Source organism: Geotrypetes seraphini, chromosome 18 (genome assembly GCF_902459505.1).
Source record: "Geotrypetes seraphini chromosome 18, aGeoSer1.1, whole genome shotgun sequence".
Lineage (NCBI taxonomy): Eukaryota > Metazoa > Chordata > Amphibia > Gymnophiona > Dermophiidae > Geotrypetes > Geotrypetes seraphini.
In genome coordinates, this window is record NC_047101.1 from 27,584,787 (window position 1) to 27,597,721 (window position 12,935).

The 12,935-nt window shown below is 43.2% G+C and overlaps 1 protein-coding gene across 5 annotated transcripts in view; it reads left to right on the forward strand.

Moving 5' to 3' along the window:
- Window positions 1-12,935, forward strand: part of DOCK2 (dedicator of cytokinesis 2) — a 601,528-nt gene that overhangs the window by 484,123 nt on the left and 104,470 nt on the right. The gene's annotated exons all lie outside the window — the stretch shown is intronic.

The following is a 12,935-nucleotide window of genomic DNA, read 5'->3' on the forward strand; positions in this document are numbered from 1 at the left end:
CTGCACATTACACATGTGTAAATATGGATGAATGGGTGCCCCCAAAAATGAGCATTTAATGCTATTCTATAAATGGCATTCTGGTTTACACCAAATGAAACCTGGTGTATATTCTTCCACGTAAATGAGGCATGAATCCTCTGAATGTTATAATAGTGCACACAACTTTAATGAATGCTCCTCCTATAGCCATGTCCCCTTTTCAGTTGAGCGCTAAAAGATTTATGTGTGCATCTGTATAAAATCTGAGTATCACCTGCCAAGATGCACACGTAAATCCACCTGATCACTGATGCTAATTTTTTCATTACTCAAATTGCACAGGCAACTTTGAGTGCCGTATATAAAATCTGAGAAATAGTGTCTTCCTCGGAGCAGCTGTAAATTGCTATGACTATATGTTCTTGTAAAAGCCTGTCAAAGCAGCCTGGGAATATCTATCCAACTCCTTCTGTTACTTGATATATTTCTCCCTTAGGGTTAGGTCAGTATGTATGGGAGAGATTATTGGAATATAGTAGAGAGCTTTGCAAATTTTGAGAGTATTACAGAAGGTTTTGCAAATTTTGGATTATAAACATCATTTGATCTGGAGAAAGGAGGAAATATGATCATCAATGGACTGACAAAGAAGCAGTAGACTTGGAAGATAAATGACTGCTCTTAAGCTAAGTAACTGCTATAAATTTTGATAACCTTTTGATAAATTTTTTTTGTGCCGAGTAATCTTTACGAACAATTTAAGATCCTGAGGTTTCTCCACCTGTAATATGTATATGTATATGTGTGTGTGTGTGTGTGTATATATATATATATATATATATGAACACTAGGGCCTTTCAGCCGGGCGAACCGCCCGGGTAATTTAGATGACCGCCCAGCTAAATTCTGCTGCTGCTCAACATATAGAATTAGTCGAAGACATTGAGAATATCATTTTGCGTGGAGACACAGTATTGTTAGGAGACTTCAATATGCCTAATGTGGATTGGAACAATCTTTCCGTTATAACCAGCGGCAGCAGGAAGCTATTAATCTCTATAAAGGGAGCGAGACTCAGACAAATAGTATTAGAGCCCACTAGGGATCGGGCGATACTAGACCTAATACTCACCAATGGAGAAGTGTCACAGAGGTCTAGGTAGGCGATACGTTGGCCTCCAGTGACCACAACATGATATGGTTCAACCTCAGGAAAGGTTTCACTAAGTCAAGCACATCAACCAAGGTTCTCAACTTTAAGGGCACAAACTTCGAAAGCATGGGAGATTTCGTCCATCGGGCACTGCAAAACCATGCCGAAACAGATAATGTAGAAGTAATGTGGTCAACTCTGAAATCAACCTTACACGAAGCAACCAACCGCTACGTTAAATCAGTAAGTAAATGGCGAAGAAACAATAGATCACAGAGGTTCTTTGCGGAGATCTCAGACCTTATAAAAAAGAAGAAAAGAGTGTTCATCCTCTACAAACAATCAGGGAAGCGAGAATCCAAGGAAGACTATCTGGCAAAGTCAAAACCGGTCAAAACGGCAGTCAGGAAGGCCAAACTCTGAATGGAGGAGAACCTTGCGAAGAACATCAAGAAGGGCGATAAATCCTTCTTCCGGTATATTAGTGACAGAAAAAGAAACACAGATGGGATAGTACACCTTAGGAAACCCGACGGGAACTATGTAGAATCGGACTCCGACAAAGCCAAACTTTTAAATGAATATTTCTGCTTGGTCTTCACTTGCGAGGCGCCGGGATCCAGCCCTCAGCTGCCGACGAGGGAAAACTCAGAAGACCCGTTTTGAAATTTCAAGTTTATGCCCAGCAGTGTCTATGAGGAGCTATCAAGACTCAAGGTGAACAAAGCTATGGGACCGGACAAACTACACCCCAGGGTGCTCAGGGAGTTGAGTGACGTCCTGGCGGAACCGTTATCCACGCTCTTCAATCTTTCCCTAAGTACAGGAAGAGTCCCATTGGTTTGGAAAATGGCTAACGTCATTCCACTCCACAAAAAGGGATGCAGGACAGAGGCTGAGAATTATAGACCGGAGAGTCTCACATCGATAGTGAGTAAACTTATGGAAACACTAATCAAACGCCAATTAGATACGATCCTGAACGAGGAGAATCTACGAGATCCCCATCAACATGGTTTTACGAAGGGAAGGTCCTGCCAATCAAATCTGATCAGCTTCTTTGACTGGGTAACAAGAAAGCTGGATATAGGGGAGTCCCTGGACGTCGTGTACTTGGACTTCAGCAAAGCGTTTGATAGCGTCCCACACCGCAGGTTATTGAGCTAGATGGGTTCGATAGGACTGGGTGAAACATTAACCACATGGGTTAGGGACTGGCTTAGAGGTAGACTTCAGAGGGTAGTGGTAAATGGTACCCTCTCCGATAACAACGGAGGTGATCAGCGGAGTGCCGCAGGGCTTGGTCTTGGGCCCGATCCTATTTAACATCTTCGTAAGAGACTTGGCTGAGGGGCTTTGAGGTAAAATTACATTATTCGCCGATGATGCCAAACTATGCAACATAGTAGGCAACCGCACAACAGATGAAAGCACAGTGCCCGACAAAAGCTCAATGCCTGACAGTATGAAGCAGGACCTACTCCTGCTGGAGCATTGGTCAAAGACTTGGCAACTAAGTTTCAATGCCAAAAAATGCAAGGTTATGCACCTTGGCGGCAAAAATCCATGCAGGACTTACACCCTAAATGGTGAAATCCTAGCAAGGACTGTAGCAGAACGTGACTTGGGGGTGATCATTAGCGAAGACACGAAGACTGCCAATCAAGTGGAGAAAGTTTCATCCAGGGCTAGACAAATCATGGGCTGTATCCGTACAAGTTTCGTCAGCCGTAAGCCCGAGGTCATAATGCCGTTGTACAGATCCATGGTGAGACCCCATCTGGAATACTGTGTACAATTCTGGAGGCCGCATTATTAAAAAGATGTGCGGAGAGTTGAGCCGGTTCAGCGAATGGCCACCAGGATGGTCTCAGGTCTCAAGGATCTCCCGTATGAGGAACGACTGGGTAAGTTGCAGCTGTACTCACTCGAGGAACGCAGAGGGAGGGGAGACATGATCGAGACGTTCAAATATGTCACAGGCCATATCGAGGTGGAAAGGGATCTCTTTTTCCTTAAAGGACCCATGACAACAAGAGGGCATCCGTTGAAAATCAGGGGTGGGAAATTTCATGGCGACACCAGAAAATATTTCTTCACCGAAAAGGTGGTTGATCGCTGGAATAATCTTCCACAACAGGTAATTGAAGCCAACAGCGTGCCAGATTTTAAGAAAAGATGGGATTGGCATGTGGGATCTCTTCATGGAGGTAGTTAGGGGGTGGGCTATTAGTGTGGGCAGACTAGATGGGCCGTGGCCCTCTTATGCCGTCATGTTCTATGTTTCTATGAAGAGAGAAAGAAAGAAAGGGCAGGAAGAGAGGAAGAAAAAGTTGGGGGAGGGGAATGAGGTCAGGAGGAGAGGAAGCATACAGGCTGAAAGAAGGGAAGAAAGATTGGATGCACAGTCAGAAAAAGAAAGTGCAACCAGAGACTCATGAAATCACCAGACAACAAGGTAGGAAAAATGATTTTATTTTAAATTTACTGATCAAAATGTCTGAATTTATATCTGCTGTCTATATTTTAAACTATGGTCCCCTTTTACTAAACTGCAATAGCGGTTTTTAGCGCAGGGAGCCTATGAGCGTCGAGAGCAGCGCTGGGCATTCAACGCAGCTCCCTGCACTAGAAACTGCTATCGTGGTTTAGTAAAAAGGGAGGGGGGTATTTGTCTATTTTTGTATGGTTGTTACTGAGGTGACAGTGCATAGTCATCTGCTTTGACCTCTTTGAAAAAACCCCGGAATAGGAATGATTATTAACATTTTCTCTGCGTACAGTGTGTTTTGTGGGGTGTTTTTTTAAAAAAAATTTATTGTTGGTAGATCATTTTGACTTGGTCATTTTAAAAGTAGCTTGCAAACCCAAAAAGTGTGGGCACCCCTGCTCTAGAACATCGCTCCTTAGTTTTATCAAGTGGTACAGTGAGGGGGCAGCACTTTACATTTTATCGCCTCATTCTTTCTTTTTTCTCCTCATGTACAGCACGGTTCTTTATTCTAAGCACTAACAGTACTACGGGTGCCATATGCTACTTTCACTACAGACATTACACTTGAGAGTCGGATGACTGTGGCTACCTCGGGAGACCCTTGAGACAGCACAATTAGTGCGAAACATGTCGGGTCAGACTCCCAGGTCTAGCTGTGTATAGACGTTAAGTATATTATCTTTCACATTTTATAACTCTTTATTTATTCATTGATAAGTTGAAAATAAAATATACATAAATAATATACATATAAAAACAACATTTAAATGCAATCACGGCGCTAGAAACGATTTACCAGTGATGAAGCACCACGTAAATCTCCCGCTTTAGAAAAAATTATTATTGCGGTGGAGTGGTGGGGCTGAGGTATTTCGATTAAGCATATTACTGCATTGATATAACAACCCAGTTAGTGCATTTATATACTACTAGTTGAGTGGGTTGGTTATAAATCTATATAAATACTACTGGTTTTGAGTAAGGGAAAGGAGAGAGAGACATAAGGGGGAAGGATACTGGATGGAATTGGGTTGGAGGGAAAGAAAGGGGGCAGATGCTGATGGAAGTGGGGGAAGTTAGAGGAGAGAGTAAAATGCCAGACCATGGGGTTGTGGGAGAGGGAAGGGAAGAAGAGGAGAGAGATGCCAGACCATTGAAGGAGGGAATGGAAGAAGATGGATGCCAGAATAATAGGGGTGAAGGGAGAGATGGAAGGGGAATACAAGGAGAGAAGATGCCATATAGAAGGAGCAGAGAGAGGGTAGACAGTGGATGAAAGGAAGAGAGTGACAAGACTATGAGGGAAGCAGAAACCAGAGAAGACAATGTAGAAAAAAATTATATTTATTTATTTTTTTGCTTTAGGGGAGATGCATCGCTGTTTCTGTGGTGTTGCATTGTATGCAGAGTCCAGCTTCTTGGTGGTTCAATTTAACCTTTGTCTACGTTTTTCTATTTTATCCCCCCTTTTACAAAACTGTAGAGCGTTTTTTTTAGCACCAGCCATGGTAGTAATTGCTCAGAATTCTATGAGAGTCTGAACTGTTACCACCATGGCTAAAAACCACATTACAGTTTTGTAAAAGGGAGAGGGGTTAGTTTGTGATTACATATTCCATACTAGGCGAAGGTGTTTTCTGTGTTCTGTGTGTTCGAAAGACATGGTTTTCAGTTAGGATTGACTGTGTAGGATTGATCTGTACTAGTCTGGCTTGTTTAGTTTTACAATGGGTGTATTGATGTACTGCTCACTGCAATATGTAGGATGCTGCCTTTTCCTAGGTACACTCTTGTATGATGTGTGGATTGTTACTAAAAATCATGTTTTTCATACAGATGGGGGGGTGTCAAAAACAATGGGCCTCGGGTGTCACATATGCTAGGTACGCAATTGCCTTCATAGTTTATATCTAATCCACAAGCCTGCTTTTAGGACCTACAGGGTATGTATCCCTCTGATTCATGACAATTTCATTTCTCATGTTATCTTATCCATTCTTTTTATTATACAACTGCCCAGATAAGCATCATTCTTTGACGTGATTGGACCTTTAAAACTAACGGCAACAGTGTTCTCCCCAGAAATTTTTTCCAGCCATGAAAAACATTTGCTGCATTTAGTGTGCCACAAAAAACATTTGCTCCGTTTAGTGTGCCGGAGTTAAAAAAGTTTGAGAGACGCTGCTCTATTTGAAAGAGGGCAAATATCTAATTATTCACTTCTAGAATTGGATACTTCTTAAATTTAATATAAATATTATGGAACAAGTGTCAAACCTTAAGAAAGGCAGTCATATTGAGCATTGGAAAATAACTAATAATAATTAACTAATACAAATAGTACACATTTAGGGCTCCTTTTACTAAGCTGCGATAGTGGTTTTACCGCGCGCTTAGCTCGTGCAGAATTGCCGCACATTCTAGACGCTAACGCCAACATTGAGCTGCGTTAGTTCTAGCCATGTAGCGCGGCAATTCTGCATGTGCTAAACACGCTATTGCAGCTTAGTAAAAGGAGCCCTTAATTTTCCCCACCATCAAATTTCCCCGTCCCGCCCCACCCGGCTACTTTTTCATGCCACCCGGCTGAAAAATATTTCTGGGGAGAACACTGTATATATGTATATATATTACCTTGAGGAGATATAATAAGCTATAGAAATAAGAGGAAATGCATCTTTAGAAATAGCTAAAACCTTCTTTCAGTGGCAAAGGGTAAATAGTGGGGTTCCCCAGAGATCTGTGCTGGCACTCTTGCTTTTTAACATATGCAGTATTCTCCCCAGAAATTTTTTCCAGCCGGATGGCACGAAAAAGTAGCCGGGTGGGGTTGGACGGGGAAATTTGGTGGCGGCGATAATGAAATGTGCACTATTTTAATTAATTAATTAATTATTATTATTTTCCAGTGCTCAATATGACTTCCTTTAAGGTTTGACACTTAGGCAGTGTTCCAATAGTATTTAAGCCACCCTTGAAAAAAAGTAATGCAGATCCTCTTATTCCAAATAACTACTGGCAAGTATCAAACCTTCCATTTCTTTCAAAACTACCATACTTGAGAGAGTGGTATTCAACCAACTTCAAACTCATGTTGAATCTAATGCATAGAGACAGTAGTTCCTGCCTTAGGGCTCCTTATACAAAGCTGCAATAGCAATTCTGCCACAGCAAATGCACTGAAGCCCATAGGAATTGAATGGACTATGGTGCATTTGCCATGGGAGAATCACTACTGTGGCCATGTAAAAGGGGCCCTTACTGCATGAACTCCATAGTCATCTAGATCAGTGTTTCTCAACTTCTTCAAGCCAAGTACCCCCTAAGTCTAACAAATACCAACCAAGTACTCCAGCCCAAGCTCCGCCTCTGACCCACACCCCCTTTATAATAGTACTTGTAATGCAATTTCTTCCATTCATTTTTCATGTACACACAATATAATCTTATTAATTCATAATGATAACTACAAAATTTAAAAAAACCCACAAAGCACACTCTATGCAGAGAAAATGTTAATTATCATTTATATTTTTCAAAGAGGTCAAGGCAGATACCTTTAAAATATGCAATGTTACCTCACTAACAACTATAGAAGAATAGACAGCAGATTCTAAATTCTCAAAACTGACACATTTCGATCACTAAATTGAAAATGAAATCATTTTTCTTACCTTTGTTGTCTGGTGAATTAGTTTCTGGGAGGAATTCCTTCTGACTGTACATTCCCTTCCCCCAACCAACATATCTCTCTGTCCCTCCATGAGTCCAAATTTTTTTCCTCTCTCCTCCACCCCTATTGGCAACATGTCTCCCTTTCTCTCCCTCCTCTATTATGATCTTGCATCTTTCTGTTCTTCCTCAGGGTCTCTCTCCCTCCGTCTCTTCTGTCTGCACCTCCCATAGTTCAGCATCTGCCTCCTGTCTTTCCCCTTTGGTCCAGGCCTATCTCTCTCTTTCTTCTGCTTACAACACCTCCCCCCCCCATATCTAGCATTTGTTCTCCTTTCTCTACCTCTCTCTCTCTCTTCCTTCCTCCCTCCCTGGTCCAGAATCTTTCCACCTCTCTGCAGTCTCTCCCTCTCTCTTCCCTCTATATACCCCTAAGTCCAACATCTGGCCCCCCTCTCTTCTGCCTCTTTGTTTCAGGTTTCTCCCTCACTCTATCTTCCTTCTAACATTTTGAGTCTTCCCATCTTTGATCCAGTTCTTTCTGTCCCTCTCACTCTGTCTTCCCCCTCTCCAGGGCCTGGCATCTCTCTCTCCTCGGTTCAGGGTGTTTCCCCTATCTACCCCCTCTAGTCCAGCATCTGCCCTGTCTTCCCCCTCCCTTTTGGTTCAAGTCTACTTTCCCGTCCCTCCTCAAGGTCTTTTTCTGTCTCTTTCCCTCCCCCGGTGTCCAGATCCAGTGTCTCTATGGCAATCCCAATTCCGCTGGGGCCCTCGCGATGGACGGGGCCTTACCTCAGCTGCTTCCCACACCCAGCAAGAGAGGTCATCTTCCACGCTGTGACCGTCGCTTATTGAGGACCAATCTTTAAAGCTAATTAAGGCAGCCTGCAGAGCCTCCGCAGGACGTTAAGAACATAAGAATAGCCTTACTGGGTCAGACCAATGTTCTATCAAGCCCAGTAGCCCGTTCTCATGGTGGCCAATCCAGGTCACTACCTGGCCAAAACCCAGGGGCGGGACTGTGGCAAAGGGAATGTGCTGCAGAGGCCAACGGCAGCCTGCTAGGTTCGCTCTGCAGGCTGCTGTAATTAGCTTTAAAGGTGAGACAGTGAGACTAGGGGGGAATCCGGAGGACACTGAGGGGGAAGCGCCCGGCTAAAAGACGCTAGGGAGAACACTGCTCTTCTTGGTTGGGCTGAAAACTTTTCAGCAGCACATCGTAGTTGCAAATGAAGGGACATGGGGCACTAGCAAAGCTGAAAAGCATACGAGAGGAAACAGACTCACAAAATTATCCTAATGATTTTATTCTGCAGTTATTTATGAAAATCGATCAATTGTATATTCTTCACAGCAGTTACATGCAGTTCCATTTACCTGTATCAGATGTACATAATACAGTTCTGTACTTGTTTTTCCAATGCATATTATTTTCATTTGCAAAATTCTACCTGTCCATTATTCTGAAATGTCCCTTCTGAAATTCTCTGTTTCTAAAAGTTATGAAATGAAGAGCAAAGTGCATTTCCTAACCACCTTATATAATTGTTAACCAGCTAAAGTCATCCCTCACTCACCCCTACCTGCTTAAGTATTTGATATCAATTTGGGATGACAACATAGGAAGAAAGAAAACACAATACACAGCACAAATGAATCAGAAAAGAGCAGATGATGCACTGTGGGTTCTGGAAAGGAAAGTTATTTTTGTTTGAACATTGTAAAATTGTATTAAAGTAAAACTACCGGTAATCCTATTGATAGTTCAATTAGCATAAGAACATAAGAAGTTGCCTCCGCTGAGGCAGACCAGAGGTCCATCTCGCCCAGCGGTCCGCTCCCGCGGCGGCCCATCAGGCCCTTTTGCCTGAGCAATGGTCCCTGACTAGCTTTATAACCTATCTCTACTCCTAGTCCTGTAACTTACCTCTACTCCTATCCCTATAACCCATCTCTACACTTATCTATACCCCTCAATTCCTTTGTCCTCTAGGAACCTATCCAAGCCTTCCTTGAAGCCCTGTACAGTGCTCCTATCTACCACAGCCTCTGGAAGCACATTCCATGTATCCACCACCCTCTGGGTGAAAAAGAACTTCCTAGCGTTTGTTCTAAACCTGTCCCCTTTCAATTTCTCCAAGTGCCCCCTTGTACTTGTGGTCCTCCTTAGTTTGAAAAATATGTCCCTGTCTACTTTCTCTATGCCTTTCAGGATCTTGAAGGTTTCTATCATGTCTCCCCTAAGTCTCCACTTTTCCAGGGAGAACAGTCCTAACTGTTTCAATCTGTCAGTATATGAGAGATTTTCCATACCCTTTATCAGCTTAGTTGCTCTTCTCTGGACTCCCTCAAGTACCGCCATGTCCTTTTTGAGGTACGGCGACCAGTACTGGACACAGTATTCCAGATGCGGCCGCACCATTGCACGATATAGTGGCAGGATGACTTCCTTCGACCTGGTGGTGATACCCTTTTTAATGATACCCAACATTTTGTTTGCTTTCTTCGATGCTGTGGCGCACTGCGCCGACGCCTTCAGTGTTGTGTCTACCATCACTCCCAGGTCTTTTTCAAGGTTACTTACCCCTAGTAGTAATCCCCCCATTTTGTAGCTGAACATCGGGTTCTTTTTCCCCACATGCATGACCTTGCATTTCCCTATGTTGAAGCTCATTTGCCACTTTTTGGCCCACTCTTCCAGTGTCGTTAGATCCTTTTGGAAATCTTCGTAGTCTTCCATGGTTTTAACCCTGCTGTATAGTTTGGTGTCATCCGCAAATTTAATAACCTCACATTTTGTTCCCACCTCTAGGTCGTTCCCTAAATTTAAACCTTTCAAACATCAATTTTGAGTAATTTAGATTTATATCCAGTCAGAATGCATACAAACCTAATTACAACTTGATTTCTAAGTCCACTTGCACAAAGATTAACAGTGTACCTGAATATAACTGTCTTTCAGCAAAGATTTGAAAGGAAAAGGCCAGTAAAATAAAAATCTAAAATGAGAGTCCTATTTACTAAGAACTCATATTTTTCCATTCCCATAGGCACCAAACAGGATAAAATTGTTAGTAACTAGGCCCCTCCTGTTACCCTGCTTCCTTCTGAAAGGTCAGATTAGTTTAAGCTTGTTTACATTTTAAGTATTGCCTTTCCCCTCAGTAGCCAAACTGCCTAGCACGTCCACAACTCCTCTGCTAATTCCCCTTTCTGCAGAAAATCCTTTGCATTGCAGAAAAGGAAGCCTGGATTTTGGCAATGCACTCTGGGAAAGGAAAAGCAGTGAGAACACACAACCCCCACAAGCTGATAAGTACTCAGGGAAGCTTGCAGCGTGCAGCACTGCTCTCCGCCCCCACCGTGCCCGCAAAATCAACCAAATGAACACAGGGTATCCCAATTATCCTTTCAGTGCGGGCTAAGCTATTTATTTAGCCTCTCTATGTTTGCAGCTTGCCCATCCTGCCATCCCTCGAGGTGGCCCGCCCGTGTGGAGTGCCAATGCACAGATTGTGTTGGTTGCTACTGCACCCCTCCAGCACTAATTATGTGCACTCACCTTGTGCAGCTTCCACATGGCCCCTGGAATGTTTGCCCAACTCCAGGCACTGGTAGCAGAAGGTACATGCTGTGGTTCTCCAGCTCGTGGGCCGTGCAGGTGGCGATCTTGTGGGGGCTCAGGCTGTGGCTCACCCGGCCCTGAGCAGGGGTTACCAGATGATGCTTAGCCAGGGCCCCGCGAGGCAGTTGGCAGTGCTCGCAGTAGAAGACATCGCACAAGTAAAGCTTAATGCAGTATAAACCGGTCTTCTTTTCTTTTCAGCTTTAATACTATTGCATTAATTTTTTTGCATCCAAAAAGGTTTGAAGCTGCTCTGGCTCAACAAATACATATTTTATCTGACATTTACATGGATAGGATAACAAGAAATTTGATCCCATTTTTACAGCTTCTTCCATCACAACTAGAAACAACTTTCTGCGGTCCTGTGTTATTTTAGTAATATCTGGGAAAATTCTAATTTTTTGTCCCATAAAAAGACTATGGGGAAATCGAAAAAAGGCCTTCATAATTAAATTCAGGTCCTGCTCAAAAACCAGTGAAATAACCTATGTTCCTTGGTATTCGATTTCCTCCTGAGAATTTTCTAATAAGACGCACACAGTTTGTATACAGCTTGTATACAGCACAGACAGCTGAAGAGCAGACCTTCAGAGCCCTATGCAAGTGTCCCTCTGATAGTCATAATAAGCACAGGGATCTCAAAGTCCCTCCTCGAGGGCCGCAATCCAGTTGGGTTTTCAGGATTTCCCCAGTGAATATGCATTGAAAGCAGTGCATGCACATAGATCTCATGCATATTCATTGGGGAAATCCTGAAAACCCGACTGGATTGCGGCCCTCAAGGAGGGACTTTGAGACCCCTGTAATAGCATGAACACAATACAGATAGCTGGAAAGCAGATTTTCAGCAGAGTCTCATGTGACCATCACACATCTAGAAGTTGTAAGAATGTGATACACAAGTATGACAAATGAAATGATACATGTAGAGAATGAATGGAATAGGTAGCTGAAGGCAGTAGAGAGGGTGCTGCAGGGCAGGAATGAGGTGCATTGGCAGAGATCTGTGTATGAGGGTCTCCGTACCAGGGAAGGAGCGAGATGCATTGGCAGAAGGATCTCTTTGTCTGTGTGAGGGTCTCGGAACTGGAACAGCAGAGCAGAAAGAAGGTGCATTGGGAGAGCAAGTATACTAGAATAGGAGGCGATGTTATAGAAGAACTCTGTGTGTGTGAGAGAGGGTCTTGGCACTGGCGATGTTGTGGGCAGGAGCGAGGTCCATTACTAGAGCTCTGGGTTGGAGGCTCCATTCACATCTCACTTGCCTCTAAGCTGATTTTTGACTGCCTTCTCTTCCTGTTCTAATCTTTATTCCTCCCAGCATATATGAGCTCTCCCTCCTATTAGAGCTTTTTATCTGCTTTCATCAGTTTTTGGAGCTAGTGGAGACCCTATGAGACTCTGGAGTTCTGTACAGTTCAGAGTTATTGTTTATTCTGAACTTATTTGTAATAGAAGTCAAAGGGGTTCACAAATTAAAATTCTAAAACCAAATAAAGGAAGTGGGGAACCCCCTCCAATTAACCATAGGTCAGGTTAAAGCCTGCGCAGAAGACAGCAGATGCAGCTCACTCTTTAAAGTCATGGCAAAAGACACCTCTAGGCACAGATCACCCATCGGAAATCCATCCCTGGCCGTTGCCCAGAGTCACTGCTGTCAGACAGAGGAAAAAAAAAAAAAAGGCAATATAATAAATATCAGCATTCAGACCATAATAGTGAAGGGTATTAAGCTGATAACGGAGTCTCTTTTCTTCCCTATATAAAATATTATTGATGTTGCCTGGTCACCATTCATGCTTTAAAAGCGAGGCTTACTATTGCCTATACGAGAAACAGGAATCTATGTGAGATCTTGATGCCATCTATTTTACCTGGCTCAGACACTCAGCTACCTGCATACACTGGCCAACGAGCCTGCGGTTGCTGCTCTGTCTGAAAACGTGTGGTATGCATTGATTCCTTCACAGATCCACATACTAATAAAGGTTTCAATATACATCATT